Raw genomic sequence first — 18531 nt, 5'->3', positions numbered from 1 at the left:
TTGTGTACAAGTACCACATTTTCTTGATCCACTCATCAGTAGTGGGGCATCTTGGTTGTTTCCATAATTTGGCTATTGTGAATAGCACTGCAATAAACATGGGTGTGCAGGTGCCTCTGGAGTTGCATTCCTTTGGGTTTATACCCAGGAGTGGGATTGCTGGATCATATGGCAGGTCTATATTTAGATTTTGAAGAAGTCTCCGAATTTTTTTTCAGAGTGGTTGTACCAGCTTGCATTCCCACCAGCAGTGGATTAGGGTTCCTTTTTCCCCACATACTCACCAACACCTGTTGGTGGTTGTGTTTTCGATGATGGCTATTCTAACAGGGGTGAGGGAGAATCTTAGTGTGGTTTTGATTTTCATTTCCTTTATGGCCAGAGATGGTGAGCATTTTTCATGTGTTTTTTTTGCCATTTTAATTTCTTCTTTTGAAAAAGTTCTGTTTAGTTCAGTTGCCCATTTCTTAATTGGTTCATTGATTTTAGGAGAGTTTAATTTCTTAAGTTCCCTGTATATTCTGGTTATCAGTCCCTTGTCTGATGTCTAAGTGGCAAATATTTTCTCCCACTCTGTGGGTGGTCTTTTCAGTTTAGAGACCATTTCTTTTGTTTTGCAGAAGCTTTTTAATTTTATGAAGTTCCATTTATTCATCCTTTCTCTTAGTTGCTAGGCTGCTGGGGGTCTATTGAGAAAGTCTTTGCTTATACCTATTTGTTCCAGAGTATTTCCTGCTCCTTCCTGTAGTAACTTCAGAGTTTCAGGTCTGATATTTAGGTCCTTGATCCATTTTGAGTTGATACTAGTACAGGGTGATAGACATGGATCTTGTTTCAGTTTCTTGCAGATGGGTAACCACTTTTCCCAGTAACATTTGTTGAAAAGGCTGTCTTTTCTCCATTGTATATTTTTGGCATCTTTGCCAAAAATGAGGTGGGTATAGTTGTGTGGGTTCATATCCAGGTCCTCTATTCTGTTCCACTGGTCTTCATATCTGTTTTTGTGCCAGTACTATGCTGTTTTTATTGCTATTGCTTTGTAATATAGTTTGAAGTCAGGTATTTTGATACCTCCAGCATTGCTCTTTTTTGCTGAGTATTGCCTTGGCTATTTGTGGTCTCTTGTGTTTCCAAATGAACTTTAGGTAGATTTTTCAATCTCTGTGATGAAAGTCATTGGGATTTTGATGGGAATTGCATTAAACATGTGGATTGCTTTTGGTAGTAAAGCCATTTTTACTATGTGAATTCTACCAATCCATGAGCAGGGGGGATCTTTCCATCTTCTGTTGTCTTCCTCAATCTCTTTCTTCAGGAGTTTGTAATTCTCCTTGTAGAGGTCATTCACATCCTTTGTTAAATTTACTCCTAGGTATTTGATTTTTTTGAGGCTATTGTGAGTGGAATTGTTTCCATGTATTCCTCTCAGTTTGTTCATTGTTGGTGTATAGAAAAGCTAATGATTTTTGTAAGTTGACTTTGTATCCTGCCACCTTACTGTAGCTGTTTATGATGTCTGAGAGTTTTTGGGTAGTGTTTTTTGGGTCTTTAAGGTATAGGACCATATCATCTGCAAATAAGGATATTTTGATAGTTTCTTTACCTATTTGTATTCCTTTTATTTCTTCTTCTTGCCTAATTGTTCTGGCAACAATTAGGCTATTGTACTATGTTGAATAGGATTGGGGATAGTAGGCACCCTTGTCTCATTCCTGATTTTAGGGGGAATGGTTTCAGTTTTTCACCGTTAAGTATGATGTTGGATCTTGTCAAAAGCTTTTTCTGTATCTATTGAGATGATCAAGTGGTTTTGATCATGTGTATTTACCCTTTTCTACCCTTACCCTCCCTTAACCTCAGCTACCTCTAACCCCCTCCTTATTTCTCTTCTACTCTTAGGACTTCCTGATCTGAGAGAGAACATGTGATATTTGTCTTTTTCCACCTGGCTTATTTTGCTTAACATGATGTCCTCCAGTTCCATTCATTTACTGCAAATGACAGGAACTCATTCTTTGCAGTTGAATAATATCCCATTGTGCATATATGCCATATTTTCTTTTTCCATTCGTCTGTTGACAGGCACCTTGGCTGACTCTATATCTTAGCTCTTGTGAATAGTGCTGCAATAAATATTGGTGTGCAGGTATCTCTTTTGTATTATGACTCCATTTGCTTTGCATATATTCCTAGAAGGGGGATAGCTGGATCATATGGAAGTCCTATTTTTAGTTTTTAAGGAACATCCATATTGTTTTCCATAGTGACTGTACTAATTTATATTCCCAACATTGTATAAGGGTTCCTTTTTCTTCATATCCTCACCAACACTTGTCATTTTTTTGGTAATAGACATTCTAACTAGGATTTAAAGGTATCTTGTTTTAGCTTTCATTTGCATTTCCCTAATGCCTAATGATATTAATCATGGTTTTCACACATGGATTGGCCATTTGTATTTCTTCTTTTGAGCAGTATCTGTTCAGATCATTTGCCCATTTTTAATTGCATTTCTTTTTTGTTATTGTTAAGTCTTTTGACCTCTTTATAGATTCTGGATATTAACTCTCTGTCAGATGAGCAGCTGACAAAGATTGTCTCTCATTCTGCTGATTGTCTCTCCACTCTGTTCATTGTTGCCTTTGCTGTGTAGAAGCTTGTTTAGTTTGAAAAAAATCCTGTTTGTCTATTTGTGGGGGAGGAGGCTTGGCTTTGAACTCAGGTCTTCATGTTTGGAATGCAGGTGCTTCACCACTTGAGTCATCACTCCAGTCCATTTGCTTTGTTATTTTGGAGTTGGGGGTCTCCTGAACTATTTTCGCAGGCTGGCCTCAAACCTCAGTCCTCCCAATCTCAGCCTCCCAAGTAGCCAGGATTACAGGGATGAGCCATCCCCAACCTTAACTTTAGTATAACCATGTATTGGAGTGTTTCCTCCATGTTTCTTCCAGAAGTTTCATATTTTAAGTCTTATATTAATGCCTTTAATATATTTTAAGTTTGTTTTTGTACAGCTTGAGAGATAGGGGTTACGTATCAGTTTTCTGTGTGGAGATACCCTGTTTTCCCAGCATTACTGTTTAAAGAGGCTGTCCTCTCTTCAATGCATGCTTTGACAACTTTGTCAAGAAATAGTCGACTGTAGATGTGTGGATTTATTTCTGGTTCCTCTACTCTCTTCAGTTGGTCTGTGTGTCTATTTTTATGCTAATACCATGCGGTTTTTGCAATTATGGCTTGTGGTATGCCTTGAAATCAGGTATTGTGATATCTCTAGCTCTGTTCTTTTTGCTTGATTGTTTGGCTATTCAGGGTCTTTTGTGCTTCCACATGAATTTTAGAATTCTTTTTTCTGGTTCTGCAAAACATGCCATTCCTATTTTGACAAGGATTGCATTGAATCTGCAGATCGCTTTGGGTGGTATGGACATTTTAACAATATTAATTTGTCCAATCCATCATCATAGGATTTTATTGTCTTCAACTTCTTTCTTCAATGTTTTTATTGTACAGATCTTTCACTTCCTTAGTTAAGTTTATTCCTAGGTATTTGTGTGTGAGTGTCTGTGTTTGTGTTGTAAATAGAATTGTTTTCCTGATTTCTTTCTCAACAAATTCAGTATTGGTGTATAGAAAAGCTACTAATTTTTTCATGTTGATTTTGTATCCTGTTACTTTACTGAATTTGTTTATCATTTATAACAGTTTTTTGATGCAGTCTTTGATTTTTCTATGTATAGAATTATATCATCTGCAAATAGGAATAGTTTGACCTCCTTCTTTCCTATTTGTAGGCTTTTTATTTCTTTGTCTTTCCTAATTATTCTGGCTAAAATTTCTAGTACCTTATCGAATAAGAGTGGAGAGAATGGACACCCCTGTCTTATTCCTAATTTTAGAGAAAAGACTTTCAGTCTTTCCCAATACAGTATTATATGGGGCATTAGCTTATCATATATAGTCTTTATGTTGAGGTATTATCCTCCTGTACCTATTTATTTCAGAGCTATTATCCTGAAGGGATGTTGAATTTTATCAAATACTTTTCTGCTTCTATTGAGATGACCACATAATTTTTGCCTTGCATTCTATTTATGTAATGTATTGTTCATTGGTTTGCATATGTTGAACCATCCTTGCATCCCTGGAATGAAACCAACTTCATCATGGTGTATGAGCTTTATGATGAATTTGATTTCTTAGTATTTTGTTAAGAATTTTTACATCTATGTTTATCAGAAATATTGGTCTATAGTTTTCTTTTTTTGGCTGTGTCTTGGTCAGGTTTTGGTAACACAGTAATTCTGGCCTCATGGAATGAATTTGGAAGGGTTCCCTTTCAGTTCTATGGATTAGTTTGAGAAACATTGGTGTTGATTTTTTCTTAAGTTTGATAAAATTCAGCAGTGAAGCCATCAGGTCTTCAGCTTTTCTTTGTTGGGGGACTTTATTACTGATTCCATGTCATTACTTGTTCTGGTTTATTTGGGACTTTTATATTTTCTTGGTTCAATTTATGTAGGTCATATGTGCCTTGAAATTTCTCCATTTCCTCTAGATCTTCCAATTCGTTAGCATTCAATTTGTCAAAGTAATCCCTAATGATCCTTTGAATTTTTGTGGCATTAGTTGTAATGTCTCCTTTTTATCTCTAGTTTTATCTGTTTGTGCTCTGTTCTCTTCTCTCTTTTCCTCTCTCCTCTTCTCTTCTCTTTTCTTCTCTCCTCTTCTCTTCTCTCTCTTTCTCTCATCTAATTAAAGGTTTGCCAATTTTTTTATCTTTTTAAAGAGTCAAGACTTTATCAATCTTTTGTATTATTCTTTTAGATTTATTTATTTCCTCTCTGATCTTTATAATTTCTTTCCTGCTACTAGCTTTAAGTGTGGCTATTCTTGCTTTTCTGAGACCTAGAGATGTATCATTAGGTTGTTTATTTTAAGCCCTTCTATTTTTTGATGTAGGAATTTATTGCTGTAAATTTCTGTCTTTGGAATGATTTTGCTGCATCACACACTATTAAGTATGTTGTGTTTCCATTTTCATTTGTCTCAAGGAATTTTTAATTTGCTTCTGACTTTCTCAGTGATCCAATGTTTGTTCAAAAGTGTGTTATTCAGTTTACATGTATTTGTATAATTTCTTAAGTTTCTTTTGATATTGATTTCCAGTTTCATTCCATTGTAATTAGAAAAGATACAGGATATGACTTCAATTTTCTAGAATTTGTTGTCTTGCTTTGTGATCTATTATAAGAATGTGTATTATGGGCTTGTTGGATGAAATATTCTATAGCTGCTCATTAAATCTATTTGATATATATATTCTGATGTTTCTTTGTTGATTTTTTTGTCTGTATGATCTATCTATTAGTGAGAGTGGGATATCGAAATCTTCACAATAATTGTTTTGGAGCCTATCTTTCCTTTTAGGTCTAAGAATGTTTGTTTTATAAAATTGGGTACTTTGATATTTGATATATAGAGATGTATAATCATTGTATCTTCTGGATTAATTGATCCCTCAATAATTGTATAATGATTTTCTTTGTCTCTTCTTACAGGCTTTGTCTTAAAGTTTATTTTCTCAGATATAAGTATAGCTACTCCTGCTTATTTTCAGCTTGGAATATCACTTATCATCCTTTCACTTTCAGTATATGTGTCTTTAATGGGAGGTGAGTTTCTTTTTTTTTCTTTTCTTTTTTTAATGATTTTATTAGCATATAATAACTGCACAGGGGGATACATTATGATATTTACATATGTGCTTATAATATATATTAGTTAGATTTATCCCATCCATCATTCTCCATCATCCCTTCTTGCTTCCCTTCTTAGAACAATTCCAAAAGGTGTCATTCTTTCTATTTTCATGCATGGATGCAAAATACATCCACATTATATACTCTCATTCTCCCTTTCCTTATGCCCATTCCCCTGCCACTGGTACTTACCCCTGGAAAAGATTTATTTTTCCCTCTTGCCCTTCATTAGTTTTTGATTAACTGTATATTGATAGTCTAAAAGGGTTTCATTTTGGTAATTCAGGTGTGTATATATCATGCTTTTCTCAAATTAACCCCCTTCCCTCTGTTACTTACTCATTTTCTATCACCATGCTCCTCTAATATTCAACAGTTTACTGTACAGTCAATTATATTATATTCAGATATAAATGTGTTGTTTCAATATTTTTCATTCTCTAACATTTTCTTTCTCTCTCTCAGGGAGGTGAGTTTCTTATAGATAGCATATTACTGGATTTTGTTTTTTAAATCACTCAACATGTTTGTATCTTTTTTATTGGAGAATTAAGACCATTTATATTCATAGTTATTAATAGAAGGTATGGAATTGCACCTGTCATTTTATTGATTTTATTCTAGTTGTTTTGAAAATTCTTTGTTCATTTCTTCCTCTCTTATTCATCTTGTGGCTTGATGATTTATTATATTGATAATGTTTGATTCTTTTCTATTTCTCATTTGTGTATCTACCATTCTAATGAGATTTATACTTTCACATGTTATCATAATGCAAGTTATCTTTCTTCCAATTCTGGGTGTAGGACTGCCTTATGCATCTTTTTAAAGGCTGATATGTTGTTCATGAATTCTGTCTTTTCTTGGGAGATCTTTATTTCTTCTCTGATTCTGAAGGATATTCTTGATGGATATAGTAATCTTGATGGGCAGTTATTTTCTTCTAAGACTTGAAATACATCACCCCCATCCCCTTTTCTTATAAGGTTAACTTTTGAGAAATCTGCTGTTAGTCTAACCAGAATACCTATTTTAGGCAATTTAAGTGTCTTACACTTTGGACAGTTTGACTGTAATATTTCATGGTGAGGGTCTTTTCTGGCAATTTCTATTTGGGGCTCTATAGGCTTTCTATACTTGAATGTCCATATTTTCCCAATACTAGGGAAATTTTCTGCTATTTCCTTATTGAATAGGTTTTCTGTACCCATAACCTTAATTTTCTTCCCTTTTGAGTATGTTAATAAAGTGAACACTTAATCTTTTAATGGTATCTCAAAGATCTCGAATGCTGTCTTAATTCTTTCCTATTTTTCTTTATTTCTATTGAATATGTTATTTCAAGAAACCTGCCTTCAAGCTATGATATCATTTCTTCTGATTGATGTGGTCTGTTGTTATGGCTTTCAACTGAATTTTTATATCTGACTTATTGAGATCTTCATTTCTGAAATTTCTGGTTGGTTCTTTTTCAAAATTTCTATCTTCAGTGAACTTACCATTCATGTCTTTCATTATCTTCCTAATTTCATTTCACTATTTATTTTTATTCTCTTAGATTTCATTAAGCTTTTAAAAAATCATTCTTTTAAAATTCTTTATCAGACATTTCATCTACTTTGTTATCTGGAATTTGTTGCTGGAAAGTTATGTTCTTTAGGTAATGTACTGTTACCATGTTTTTCATATTTTTTGTGTTACTTTGTTGAGACTTATGCATTTGGTGGAATGGGTATAACTATACTTTTATTAGATGGCCTTCTTAGTGTCTTTCTTCTGAAGATATGTCTTAGGGTATTGGTTAATTACACAATATTGCATTTATTTCCAGCTGGACACCTTAGTGTAATCTCTCTGTAGCTTCTTTGAGTGTGAATAGTGAGTTTGGGCATAGCACAAACTATTGGAGTTGAAGAGACAGAGCATTTCTTCATTTTCTGCAAGAGTGGGGACGGTAGCAGTTCAGGTAGGTGTGGTGTAGTCAGCAGATTGTGTGAGGTGCCCCCTGTGAGTTACTCCTACAATGGGAGTGGTACCCTTATCAGTGTTTTCTCAGACACTGTTGATGTTGGCTTTGATATTTGAATTGGTCTCTACTACTTGATCCTCCAGGAGGAGTGAAAGGGTTAAAGAACCTGTCCTTTGATTAGACCCTGCTGCATGCCCAGGAGCTTCATGGGGAGAGGATGGAGCTGGCTCTGTGCATTCATACCCAGTCTTGTCAGCAGTGAGTGATCAGACAAGATGCAAGAGTGACTGAGGTAAGGGTCCCATATAGGTACAATGGCAGCAAAAATGATGCCATTCTTCTCTGCTCACACAAAAATGGAACCTCAGGCCCACCCCCACTCAGTTTTGCAAGTCTGGAGGTGACATGGCAGGGAACTTTTCTCTCATGGATATTTTAAGTTGTAGTGCCACCAGGAACTGATTAGGAATGGTTCATGGCTGAAGCCCTGCAAAATTTCTCTCAGTTGAGATGCTTGTAAGAATGAGAAAGAGCAGAACACATTCAGTGTGGGGCAAAGCTTCTCTCTGGACCTTTTAGGCCACGCCTTTTAGGCGTGTGATTGGGGCTATAGTCAGAGCCAGGTAGCATTGTTTGACGCGGGCAGGGAAACAGTGGAACTTCAGAGTTCTTTCTCAGTCTTTTTATTTATTTATTAATATTTTTGGATAGTTCAGAATTTTGAACTCCGGGCTTTATGTTTGGTAAGTACTCTCTCACATGAACCATGACTCCAGGCATTTTTTGCTTTACGTAATTTTTCAGATAGAGTCTCATATTTTTGCCTGGGTCAGCTTCAGACCATATCCTTTTACCTAAGCTTCCCACATAGCTGGGATTACAGGACTGAATTAGCACACACAGTTTATTTGTTGAGATGGAGGATCTCAATAACTTTTTTGAGGGCCTAGGCTGGCCTTGAACCACAATCTTCCCATCTTGACTGCCCACACAGATGGGATTACAGATATGAAACACCTTGCTCCTCCTCTTTCTCCATCTTGTTAGCAACACGTGCCCAGGTTTGGTGCTGGGAGAGGATGTCAGGAATACAACAGGCAATGGCCCTCATACCTGGCACCCATGTGAAACCACAGGTTTCTCAAAATACCTCCTCACTCCCCTGAATTGCAACACCTATTCTCCACAGTGTAGTGCTCTCAGTAAGTTTGACTCAGAGTCTCTGAGTCTCTCCACTGTACCAAATCTTACTTCTAATACAGTGACCCACTGAGCCACTGCACTGGAATGTTTGTAGGGTCCTACAGAAAGAAATATGCGTGGTTTCTCAGTCTTAGAGCAGTCAAATTCAGACAATAGGTCCCTTCTCAAGATGACTTCTGGCTATAGCACTCTGGGAGTTACTGGGTGATAAGGTAAAATTCTTTTCCAAATCCAGGCTGTAATGCAGATTTCAGGCCACATATCTCTTAGGCTAAAGCCTGCAATGGCTGTGGAAAGTTTCAAATAGCAATCATTGCCATTATCTGTGCTGATAGTGTTGACTGGGACTCTCCCTTTCACCCTTGTCTTTGCAGAGGGGAGATTCCCCCTCCTCTGGCTCTGGAGCCAAGGCAGCAGGTACTAGAATATTTTGTTTTTCTTGCTATGCTGCTGTCCCAGGTCTCTGGATCTACCAGGTTTCCATTTTTCTACTGTTGAATTTCATTGTTCTCCTGTGGTCACTTACTTCAAGATGTAGCAATAGACCTGATTCTTGGATGCTTCTTTGTAGAGGAGCAGGTGAGTGGTGGGTGACTCCATTCAGACACTAAATTCTTCTTCCCATGAGATAAAGACAAAGACACAATTCCCCTTATTAATAAATGAACTTTCAAAAATTTTTATATTTTTCAATAATTATATACCAAAAATTAATATGTTTGCTTTGGTTTCACAAATAATCAGTTGAGAAAAATGTTATAATGCAATAGAGAAAAACATATTAATACTCAGCATCTTACTAAATTAGGAAAAAGTAATTTCAATTTATAAACATACTTTTATAGCAGAAAATGTCACAGGATGATTAATAAAATACTTTTAAGCAAAGAAAATGTATTTCATTAGAATAAAAGTTCTGCAGGTGCAGTGAGAAAAAAAAAGATGTAAAATGATGGACTTAAGCCGGGAGCCAGTGGCTCACACTTGTAATCCTAGCCACTCAGGAGGCAGAGATCAGGAGGGTCACAGTTCAAAACCAGCCCAGGCAAATAGTTTGTGAGACCCTATCTCAAAAAAAAAACTCATCACAAAAAAAGAGCTGGTGAAGTAGCTCAAGATGTAGGCCCTGAGTTCAAACTCTAGTACTGGAAAACAAAACAAAACAAAACAAAAAAAACAAAGATGGACTCAAAGAAGAATTTCCTATTGTAATTTTAAGTAGACTTTGGTGTACATCAAATTGCTCTGGTTTTAGATTCCATTGGATACTTTGAGGCTTTACTTTGTTTTGTTTTCTTGCAGTTTAGGGGATCAAACACAGGGCAAACACTCTACCACTGAGCTACATTCCCAGCCCCAGATACATTAAAAAGTGACTAACACAATAGTTTTATTTTCAAAGAAACATTTTAAAAGGACCAACTTAGCTCCTCAAAAAACAGCATATTGATTTGCTATTCTTAAAAGATTAGAGCAAGATATAGGACATGTAAGGATGAGTACCAAAGACCATTCAGTCTACAATGAAAGCAAGTAGATTGGAATAATTTCCTTTTCTCCCATCTCATTGCATTTATTTCAGGAAAAATGCTTTCATATTATACTATTTCCTCTTCTTGTTAATATTTTTGTCATGTGGGAAGATATCAGCATTTTAATAATTTAATTATTTAAACTTTTTTGATAATCTCTGCCCTTTGATTGACCCTTCCACTTCACCTTTTCTTCACTTACAAGAAATGAGAATAGGAATTGTCAGCAAATCAAATAACACAGCTTTTGAAAGGTTATTGTGCCAGGAACTGCTATTATCTTTTTGACAAAAATTACAACAAGCACAAGAAAAGATGCAGCTGGAATTCATTAATAACAAGCTACTCAGAAACAGGATATTATCCATGGTGCAGATTTTAGAAACAACAGAACTGGTTGAAATTCAAAGAAATGCCATAATTCATGTTCAAAATTGATTTTCCTAGACTTTTTGCTGAGACTGTCAATAAATGAAATGACTATTAAATTTGGCAATGGTTGGAGTAATATGATGCCCGTCAACTAAAATATTGAAAGATACTTGATTGTTCACCACCATCGTGAATACTTGCCTGAGCATTCAACATAGCTTACTATACCTCAGAATTCTGTTTGATAAATGTTCATGTAAGCCCTGGAGGGTTTTTGTGATAGAATGTTCTTACATGTATACTTCTCCCAAAGTGTGGCAGAAACACACACACACACACACACACACACACACACACACACACTGCTTTCAATGAGATCACAATATTGATGGTAACAAATTTCCCTTTCTGGCATGTGTGTGTAAATTTAGATTTTATGGAAAAATGGTATTAGTGGAGAATGGTTTTAAATACATAAATCAGCATCTTTGTAAAATACAGGTTCATATTTTGTACTACAAAAATAATTTTATCCAACATTTATTGAATCCTTTCCTCCTTGAAGTATATATGCTTTCCATGTCATATCATATCAAAGCATGTCATATCATATCATGACAACCTACACACATATGTATAAAATGGAAAAATGAGACCTGTTCAAACTATCCAGGAATGGGAGGAAGGTGAATAAAGGAGAATGATGGAAGGGGTGAATTGAACTCTGATATATTGTAGAACTTTTGTAAATGTCACAATGTACCCTTAGTGCAATAATAACGGGAAAAGAAATAGTTATTTGTATTATCTCCATTTTAAACTTCAGAAATCCAGGGCTTAAAAGTTGGTTAGGGGGTGGCAGAGTAACTCAAGTGTTAGGTTGCCTGCCTACCAAGGATGAGGCCCTGAATTCAAACCTCCATGCCACCAAAAACCGAATAAATAAGATTGGTTAAATTACCCAAAGAACATTTTTATTTTCCTCTTTATATTTTCTAATACTTTTATAAAATAATTTTATTTTTCAATCAGGGAACATATTTCCATTTTGTAAAAAAATTACAATATTACAATGATGGGCAACAAGTTGATTCTTCGGGTCCTTTCATATGTCATGACTTTTTGATAAAGATAAAAACATTCACCAATGTTAGGCATTTATTTCTTACAAAGAAATATGTAAGAAAATAGAATATTTAAGAAGTAAGAAATACAACATTTTTTACATTTCTTACTACTGCTTCCATGGACTCATTCCTGATTTGTAACTTCTCAGAGGTATTTAGGAGGCTCTAGCAGCACCATCTGAGGTAGTTAGCTGGGTACGCAGAGGGTCTCCTTCTTCTCCCTGAAAGAATCCCAGCCTCCTGACTGTGACCTAAATGGCTCTGGAAGCAAGAGAAAAGATAGCTAAAATGTGGAGCATACTAAGTGTTCCAAGCCAAAGCTCAATGCCCATGCGTGAGTAAGCACAAGACTGACCTTGTTTATCCTTGATGTATCTGAAATTTTTACTGCTCTGAAGATAAAGGATTTAAAAAATACAGAAGAGTATGTATGTAACTCTAATATGTTGGTCTTTATATAAACCTTGATGAAATTTCTAAGATCATTTAACTAGTTGTCTATGTCATAGACCCATATTTGGGGTACCAGCATGCTAACTGGGAGAGACAGATTAGTAACAAATTTTTGATTCTGAACAAATTTCACATATGCTTCTCTACACCTATTCTAATAGTCCTATCTGGTAGCTATTGAATAATGAAGTTTAAATTCTTTTAACATAATGCTTGCTCATTCAATTCCTATTATAATTTCCAGTGAAATAAAATATCACAAAGTCATTCAAATTCATAGGCCAAAGATGTATCTATCATGACAAAGTATAGGATAAAATTCATTATCCTGATAAATTGATGGACATGGACAGTCACTCTGAGTAATTTGCAGTAAAGGAATTTTTTCTTTCTATGGTTGGATATTTTTGGCCTGATTTATCCACATAATTGCCTCAGCTTTTCATTTCATTTTGCCCATGTCAACACAACGAAGTCTCTGTAGTTGATTTTGAAAGCTTCACTATTTCATGTCACGTTAGCAAGTGAGACGAACATAGCAAATTCTGGATGGGGTTCTTGTGACAAATGACTTCTCTGGTTTGCACGTGTCTCTTCAATGACAGCTGCTGGGAAGAAACATCACCTCCCAGCTGCAAGACTTGATCCTTCTCTCCCTTGAGAATTAGGAGGAATTGAATGTTTGGCTTTAAAGTGGCACTTCATACTCCTCTCATTGAATATCACAATCGTGCCCAGACTAAAGGAAACAAAAAACCCCATCGTTGGCAAGTGATGGGAGAAAAAATAGTCCTCTCATTACAGAGATAATAAGCAGGATGTTCCCTGCAGCCTTTCTTCTTAATTCTCCTCATTGTATTTTATTAAATGATACAGTTTGAAATTAAGGTTCTGGCAACCTTTGTGCACACTCTGCATAAACAAGCAAAACAGAAACAAAGTTAAAAGAGCAAGTATAATCCCATTCCAAAAGCCATCTGCTTTTCTTCCTGTTATGAAACTTCAATTCATCAGCAAATCTCTAAAGAAAATATTTATAGAAGTATAATCCTGCATTCTGAAGCTTCTTGGAGGCAGATTTAGTAGAATGTTGGAAAATTTGGTTAAGTTTTTATCAACTAATAACTAATCTAGAACTAGTCATTCCACCTGCCTCATTCACTCATTCAATCTTTTGTTCACTTAATGATTCATTCAACAAAATTTATTTAAGACCATTGATATTCCAGGAAATGTAGTAAGGTAGTAAGGTGCCTTCATTTCCACATTATTAAATGAGGATAATGATTATATCAGCCACCATGTCTACCTCTCTAGGTTCTTGAAAACACTCTTAGAAATTCTAAAACAAATGAAAACACCTGTTTGGTGTCCACCAATAAGCCTCCAGAGAAAAAGCATCATTCAGTTACCTATGCAAAAATCTAAGTATGACAATAACTTAGGGGAGACCTTATTTTATATATCCACTATCACAAACTTTGTGCTAATTTTCACTCTGATAAATCTGCTAAAACACCTGCCTATCCCTATTCTCACCTCTTGGTCTTCATAATAGAGAGAAACCAATGATCCATGCACAATAGGCTTAAACAATGCCATTAGGCAATCACACAACATAAACTATAAGCAAATATACCATACCTAAACAACATTGACATGGAATCAGAATTTGCTAAGCAAAATGTCATGTTGAACTTCCTATTCCATTTTCCCCCAACTTATATTCCTCTGATGTGACAGTAGCTCATAACCACTGCCTAAAGTGAAATGAGACAGGACTCTGGAGATTTTGCATGAATAAGGAAGGAAACTTCATCCTGATTGGCAAGTAGATTGGGATGGGGTACTTGTTTCCACAGCATATTCTAGTCTATTTTAACAAATACAAAACTTATACCAGTGATATGAGGCTTTCATGAAGAAACCTAAAATGAATGCTGATGACTTAGCAAGTAGACAGAAAGCAGAAAGGAATCCAATCTTGGAGGCTGGAAAAATGACAATTCATTTCATGCAGGAAAAAATCATTTGGCAAAATTGAAATTCTGTGATAATTTGGGAGGAAGGCCATGTGTATTCCAAGCCTTGTAATTTAGGAGGAGATTATTGAAAGTGAATGTTGACTGTGTATGACAAAAGATTACAAGAATAAATAAGCTCAGAAAACCTTGGTTGATTTACAAACAGAAATAAACGATGTTGAGGATAGTTTAGAAATTCAGAGGTATGCAAGTTGGAAACATGACTGCTTCTAGGCCCCAAAACAGTAAGACTTGATATCTTAAAAGATTTTGCCACAAAATCACAGTGAAACATCTCCATTGGAAGAAATAATTTAGGACAATGATGAGATTAAGTGCATGAACTTCCCACATCTTTAAGTTAATTACCATAAAACTGAGACAGAAATGTATAGAAGACAGAAAGAAATTGATGCAGATTTTAGAACTGTATCTAGCTAATAACTTTGGGTGTGGTTACTAGTGCATGGAACTTATTAAACGCAAATAGGTCAGAAGCCTACCATGTCACTGAGGGGATTGCATTGCCAAAGAAACCATAAGCCTGGACCTTAAAAAGTCACTGATGTTTTGAGACTCAGAATCTTTGGACTGCCAATGTTTCATGAGAAAAAAAGTTTTCTGAGAAAACTGTGCAGTCATCAAAAGAGGATATAGTCCCCACCACCCACTTTAGAAGTGACTGAAGAGAGTAATGGAAAAGAACATTTTGGCAGGCACAGCTTGTACAAATGAAATGTAATGAATAAAAGAATTCCTCTCAAGGACCAGAACTGAGGCCTAATCAAGAAATACTTACAATTTCCTGAATAGACAAGGCTTCACCATGTCTTCTGTGGCATTTCATCATTGCTGGGTGTGTATAATCATCCCTTTTCCAAATGGGAATGTGTTTTATGGTCCCCAGTGTATGTGATGTATACCAGTGTATAGCCACAAAAGGAAGAAAATAGATGCAACTTTCCTTCTTGTCCATAGGTCCCTTGATCAAGAAGATTCTTCTGTAGACCTGACTAAGGATCCATATATCTGAAAAAGCTTGCTGTAGTGACTAGATTAGATATTGGGATGCCTTCCTGAGGCTAGGAAGTCTTATGTGTGTACATAAGTAATTAATTGAAAATTTGATGATTAGAAAGGCAGATGCTGGCAAAGAATATAAGTAACTAACAAATATTCACATTTCTCTGTGTCTAATCCTCAGGCACCTATCTGAGTGGAATCATGGAACCAGATAAGGCCAGTAGAAAGTGAGCATAAGCGATGTGTAACTTCCCACCTATATTTTGTCCTGCTCTGGTAGTCTTGGAGGCCATGCGATTTAGATGGCAAAGCTACTAGGAAAAGGATGGCATGAAAGAGAAATGTGTATTACTTATGCAAAGTCTCTGGGATTTCTGAATTTATTTATTATCATAGCATAGCCAAGACTGGATTAATACATTATACAACATAACCTCATTCTGACTCTCCCCATAGAATGTTTAGCCAGGTCTATGCTGGTCATTAAATGTTTTGATATTAACGAATGGATTGGAAAAGATTCCCATCACTGTGTGGGTTAAAGTAAGCTGAAACCATTAAGCTATTAACCCATATGCTTTGCAATGAGGAGCAGCTGACATACAAGTTCCATTTAAGTACCATTTGGCTCCCAATGCCCCACTCCTGAGTATAGAAAACAGATTTCAAAAGAATTGAAATGGAATATCCTAGCTTCCTCCTGGGCAAGGGTTGAACATATTTGGCTATGCCTGATAGAAAGATGGACAAAACTTATAGGAGGATATAACTTGGAATACAGAGGAACCTTCTTAGAAAGAACTCATCCTTATAAAGGAAAGAGTTGGGTATAACAAATGTTCACCCTACATTAAAGCCATAATCATAAAATGGAAGGAGTTTATGATAAGGCATTTTCTTCACTCCTACCCTCACCCAGTGGCTGACAGCAGCAAGGTAGCACCATGACTAGCAGAAATATCAGTACCCAAAAGAAATGATGGTAGGACCCTGTGGATGCTATTTGGCTCATCAGACTTTACATGATCATTCATGAAATGTTTCCTAAGGAGTATTAAGAAGGAGGACAAGAAGAGAGAGAGAGAGAGAGAGAGAGAGAGAGAGAGCAATAGAGAAAGAGACAGAGAGAGAGAGACACACCCACCCACAGAGAGAGCTTAGAACTGAACTCTTGGGTGAACACATGCAGCCAGTGAAGGCTCATGTATAGCTAATAATTATTGTATAAAAATACCCCAAACTTATTGTCACATTACAAGAACCGTGTTATATCTCACAAATCTAGGTGAATTAGGAAGCTCTGGTGACCTGAGCTGGGCTTGATTTATCTCATCTGTGCTCATTTGTGTATTTATGGACACCTAACACATCAGTTGAAGGCTTGCTGAACTAGGTAACTTTGGATGAAATGACCCTGCTTTTTTTCACACATCTCTCAATCCCTTTAGCAAATTAACTCAGGCTTGTCCTCACAGGGTAGGCAGGGATCTGAGAGAGCAGCACAAGATTTCTTGAGGCCTAAGCATAGACCTGGAATACCATCAATGCCAACCCATCTGTATGCATAAGTACGTCAAGAGGCCGGGCCTGATTAAAGAAGTTGGGATGTTGACTCTCTTTTAATGGGTTAAGCCACATGCTCAATTGCAAGAGATGGAGACAATGAGTGACCAAAGATTGGGGCATTGCTGCACTGGATCTATCACACCTATGTGTTTTACTGTAATACTGTTTATATGAGCAAAGCTGGTTGCACAGTCCCTCAGTTCTCCAGAACTCTAAGGTTGAAAGATCATGACATTGTCTCCTCTAACTTGCTAATTTCAGAGATAAGGAGTGTGACGCCCAGAGAAGTTATGTAATTTTATTAATGGCTCACAGGCGAATAAGGACTAGAATCTACTTCTGATTCAGCTTAGAGTTCTTTCCACAAACTCTACTATTGTCCTTTCCATGAATACTTCTAGGACAGAATAAAATTTGTTTTTGTTCTGCCTATTTTCGTTCATCACACTTGCCTTGAAACAATTGTCTAATAAGTCATCAACTATAGTCAACAAAGACCATTGGTTCTTGGCCATGGTACCCTCCCTGAGGCCCTGTTCAGCTCTACTTTGGCCTTTACTCTGCCTGTGAGTACATTGCCCTAGCCCTCCTGCCAGTGAACTTTCATGATCCTAATTATCTGCCTTCCTCTTTGACCTTCCCTCCCTCTCCCCTTCCTCTTGAGAGCTCGTGCTCCCACAAACAATTGCTAATATCTTCAATTTTGCAGTTTCCCCTTCTATTTGGTAAAAATAGCTACCATTCTGTGTTCTACAACTATAGTTTTTCTCCAGAATCTACATTACAAACTAGAAAACTGGTCGTGCTGTACATATTTCCTACTTTAAAAGACATAAGACCATTTCCACTGACATGGTGTTAGAAACAGAGTTACTCCTTATTTTTAACCCGAATGACAGGAACAGAGGAAGAGAGAAGATACAACTTTTTGGGAACATACTCTTGATTCTAAGAAACTGCAATCTGAATATCAAGAAGTATCACTTTTGGGGGTAAACAGATGTTGAAGTGACTTGCTACTGGAAAGCCCTGCTGTCCATGTACAGAGAATAATAATAGGAAGAAAAGCTTCAGATTTCCAGTCACTTTTAAGATTCATCTCTGTTTTTATGGACATCCCAGCACAGTTCACCTCATTAACCATTATAGAGATTTTGATTCTTGAGTTAATCTGGTGTTCATTCAGCAGAATGAATATTTATATCTTTCTAATGTAATTTTTAATTAAATGTAGCATCACCATTATTATACCCAAAAGATCTAAATAGAGTTTGAAAGAGAAGACAGACACTATCACAATAAAAATCATCAAGTTCTGTTCACTTGTCTTTCAAAAGGCTGATCACCTATGAAGTAATGAGAATAAATTGTGAGATAATATAAGACGGATCTAATTAAGATAATGAGCTGCGATTATGGACAAGATTTTCCAGGGTTAAAGATCTTAACAAAAGGCAATCTATTGATATATTTTAAACATCATCTCTGGTTTATTTGCTT

This window comes from Castor canadensis, chromosome 2 (assembly GCF_047511655.1).
Source record: "Castor canadensis chromosome 2, mCasCan1.hap1v2, whole genome shotgun sequence".
Taxonomy (NCBI): domain Eukaryota; kingdom Metazoa; phylum Chordata; class Mammalia; order Rodentia; family Castoridae; genus Castor; species Castor canadensis.
This window is presented reverse-complemented; position numbering follows the sequence as displayed.